We start from the raw sequence: 4,598 nt of genomic DNA, 5'->3' as shown, positions 1-4,598 counted from the left end.
CTCATTCTATGTAAGGATAAAAAATTAAGATAGAAAGAAGGTGGTATAATTTTTAATAGTTTATCCAAATCATGAAAGAAATTGAGATAGTTTGAGGGAGAATCTTTTATCAAGGATATATAAAGAATTTGAAGAACTTAACAATTCAAACGATTTTTGTTAGAGATCATTGTAAATGAGAGTTGCAACAATAAAAGGAATGTGGTTTCTTTCCTAGTAAAAGAAATGAGGCTATTATAGGATTATTATAAGATAGATATATTTCATTCAAAAATATAGATAATTTTAAAAGAATAGAGAAGAAAAATGTCAAAAATATGAAACATGAGTTGAAAAATTATAGAATGATTGATAAAGATGAATACATATTAAAGATGTTTGAAGAATTTTTTTTGGTGATATTATGGATATTTTATAAATAATATTGGATTTAGATTTTGAAGGTGGTGATAAGATAATAATTATGTATTGTGAGAAAATTTATGATAGAATAAAAGAATATGTGAATAAGTATAAAATAAAGGTGAATACAAAATATAAGACTATTATAAAGAAGGCTAAATCAATGGCATTGCCATTACCATCAAATTTTGAAGAAAAGATTAAAAAAGCTTCTATATAATCCAATTTAAGAGATCCAAAAAAAATAGATCATGAGTTCAAAAATGAATTGACATTAGATGGTTTAAAAGTTGGATGTAAAGAATTCTTAATAAGAGATGAAGAGAGATGTTTCAAAGAAATGCTTTCACAACATGATAAGGCATTTGCATTTGAATCACATGAAATAAGATGTATTAATTTAAGTATTGTAGCACCTATGGTTATTTTCACAATTCTACATGAATCATAGAATATAAGACCAATTCTAGTTTTAAAGACCCATTTGCCAAAGCTAGTTGAATTATTCAATGAAAAGATTAGGGTAGAAATTTTAAAACCATCTATTGCATCATATTCGAATTGGTTGTTCACAATATCTAAAAAAAATAAAAAAAAATTGAGGTTTATTCAAGATGTGCAATTAATAAATAAAATAATTATTAAAAATATGGCTTCAAGTCTAATTGTGGATGAATTTACAGAGGCATTTGCAAAGAAAGTAATTTATTCTATAAAAGATCTTTATTCAAGATATAATCAATTTCAATTAATAATATAAAGTAGAAATTTAACAACTATGAAGATACCATTAAGATGAATTAGAATGTATATTTTACTACAATAGGCTACAAGTTTTGTGGCACACATAATGAATGGAATACATAAGATATTAAGAGAATTTATTTTGAGTATAAAAATATCTTTCTTACATGATGTCTCAATTAAATGATGTAAAGAAGAGAGAAAAGATTAGACTTTGGATTCAAAAGGATGTAAGAAGTTTGTGGTAGATCATATTGATAATTGTGAGAAGATTTTGACAAAGTTAGATGAAGTTCATTTAATTTTATTAGGGACAAAATCAATGTTTAAAATAAAAGAAGTTTTGGTGGTAGGATACATGTATAGATGATATGGATGCAAGCTAAGTATAAAAAAGATTGATATTGTTAAAAAAATAAAAAAAATATATTATTCAACAAAAATTAGAAGATTTTTAGAAGCATGTATTTTCTATCTTATATAGATATCTTATTTTGTACATGTAGCAAATCCAATATATGGATTGTTAAGAAAGAATAAATTTTTTTAATAAAACTAAAAATAAAAAAACTAAAAAAAATTAAAAAATAAAAATTTCATTTCTAATTTTGAAGAAAGTAAAATTATAAATGTGAAAGGCTAGTGATATTAACAATACATGCAAGTCCAATTAGAATAGGTTGGAGGATTGGACAAGATGATGAATAAGAAAATAGATATGTAGTAAGATTTAGAATAAAGGTTTTGAATGTTAAGTGAAGGATATATACACAAATCAATGGAAAATTATGAGGTGTAGTAATAGCTAGGAAAAATAAAAAAGAATACTTAATTAATACATTGATAGTTATAAAAATAGATAGTCTATTTTTATTAGATATGATTATAAGTTGTTCAACTTTTGATATAATTATGATAAGATAGATAGCATATATCAAATTTACGAATCCAAAATTTAAACACATTACAAGGAAAGAAAATTCAATCTTAGATATGTTATCAAAAGCAAGATATCACAATAAAGTAGATATGATTAATTTGAAAGATTAGGTAGGTACAAATTTTTATACTAATGTATTATCAAAAGGAGAAGATATATCAAGGAGATAAATTAGAAGAAGATGCATAAACTTAAAAAATAAGTATCAAAAGAAAAGTGGCAAAATATAAATAAAGTAATATGTATATTAAAAAGAAATTGGAATGGCTATTTCCAAATGATAAAGAAATTAAAAATTCTTAAATCTAGATTAAAAGCAAGAAAAGAGTTGATAAAAGTAATAAAAGATTTATTCTTGATTCTGTGTATATTATCTAACTAAAAGCTATGTGGTGATGTTTTATAGGACCTCTAATATGTATTGACTTTGTAAGACATATTTTTTAGCTTACAATATAAGTTTTCTATCTGTGGGCCATATATTTAGCTTGTTCTTCAAGCTATCAATATGTGTGGCACATCGCTAACTTATTGACCACATTTCTCACCTAAAAAGCCAATTAAAGACATATATTATAAAATTAAAAAAATATCTATAAAGCTTCTAGGAAGCTTTTATAGAAGTTATTATGAAATTAATCTACTTTTATCTACTTTTGTCTAAATCATATGGATAATTATTGGTTTATATGTATATATCCATGACATTACCTTCCTTTCTAGAAATAAGCTTCACAAAGAGCAGTCTTCATATGTTTAAGAAATCTAAGATGTAGCAAATTATATTTACTCCATACTCCAATCTTTGTTCTCTTTGAAGATAGTTGATAGGCCTTCTCTGCCATCGATAGTATTTCATACCAGGTTAAAAAGATCACTCTGTTATTTGGTCATTATTGAAGCCTTTGTAACATCCTTAAAATAAAACATTTGAAACACCATCAAGAGTTGTTTCTACCTCTAATAAAATCACCAAAAATTGAGAGTCTCTTCTAAGATTGAGATACCAACCACATTATATCTTGTCATTTATTCAAGGAAGGACATATCATTCTTGAAGATCTTCATCTCAAATTTGTCATCTTGAAGGTTGTTACAATCATAATATCTCATCTAATAAGTCCGCAATTGAAAGCTCTTGAGTTGAATTCCTAAACCTCTACCTTTAATATCTATACTGTAGAACACATGTCTTAACTTACAAAGCATGTTTTCTATGTGTGGGCCACATAATTAGCTTGTTCTTTAAGCTATCAACATGTGTAGCATGGCCAACTTGTTTCTAATCTAAAAAGTCAACAAGTGTGCCATGCAACACATGTTGTTAACTTTTATAATCTAAAAAGTCAATTAAAGATACCTACAAAGTCAAAGCAACATCTATAAAGCTTCTAAGAAGCTACTATAGAAGATATTATGGAATTAATTTATTTTTATTTAATTTTATCTAAATCATATAGGTAATTATTGATTTACATATATATGTCTGTGACAAGATATATGTTTGAATACACAACTAAAAAAAAATTAATAGATTTATATAAAAAAATATGAAAAAATATTGAAAAATATTTAAGTATATTAAAGCAACAAGATGATTGAATAGATTAAGAATTTAAAAAAATATATAAAAAATCTATAGATATTTTTTATGCAATGGATATTTATGAAAGTATCTAAAGTAGAGAAGAAAAGTACTATAATTGGTGATATGTGGTTTAAAATATCAACAAAAGATTATTAAGAAATTTCATAAAAGTTTATGAATAGGGCATTGGGATACTTGAGCAACTTTTACTAAATTGAAGGAAAAATATTGGTAGAAAGGCATATATAAAGATATGGATTTTATAGGTTCATGTGAAATTTGTCAATTTTATTCAAATATTTAATATTAAAATATATTACACCCAAATTATCTTCTAGTACTATATTATAAGTAGATAGTGGATTTAATAGCAATGCCTATGGAACTTAGACAAATAAAGTATTTGATACTTGCATAAGAAGATTTATCAAATATGGTTGAAGAAAGAGCATTAAAAACAAAGGATATTGAAGATGTATTGCTTTGGAAGGATGATCTTAATAGAAAAGAACTTTTAGAGTTATGGATTCAACAATTAGAAAAAAGATCTAATGATACTAAAGTAGCAATAGAAAAGTTGAAAGAAGTAAAAAATAAAAAATAAAAAAATATTTCATAAAAAACAAAAGAAATTCGCAAAGAGATGGTTTGGACCTTATATTATCAAAAAATATACAAAAATGGAACATACTTGTTATAACAACTTGATGGTATAAAATTAGAGTTACTTATAGTAAGCAAGCAAATGAAGTTATTTAAAGAAAGAAGATATTTTTTTAATAAGAAACAAAATCCATTACAAGAAATTGAGATGGAAGTAGAAGAATAAATTAAAGATAAAAAATTTGATGAAGATAAAAAAAAAAAAAAAAAAAAAAAAAAAAAAAAAAAAAAATCTCTATTAATATGATGAAAAAACTTATC

This window comes from Physcomitrium patens, chromosome 2 (genome assembly GCF_059467195.1).
Source record: "Physcomitrium patens ecotype Gransden chromosome 2, ASM5946719v1, whole genome shotgun sequence".
Classification (NCBI taxonomy): Eukaryota; Viridiplantae; Streptophyta; class Bryopsida; order Funariales; family Funariaceae; genus Physcomitrium; species Physcomitrium patens.
Note: the sequence above shows the minus strand (reverse complement) of the source record.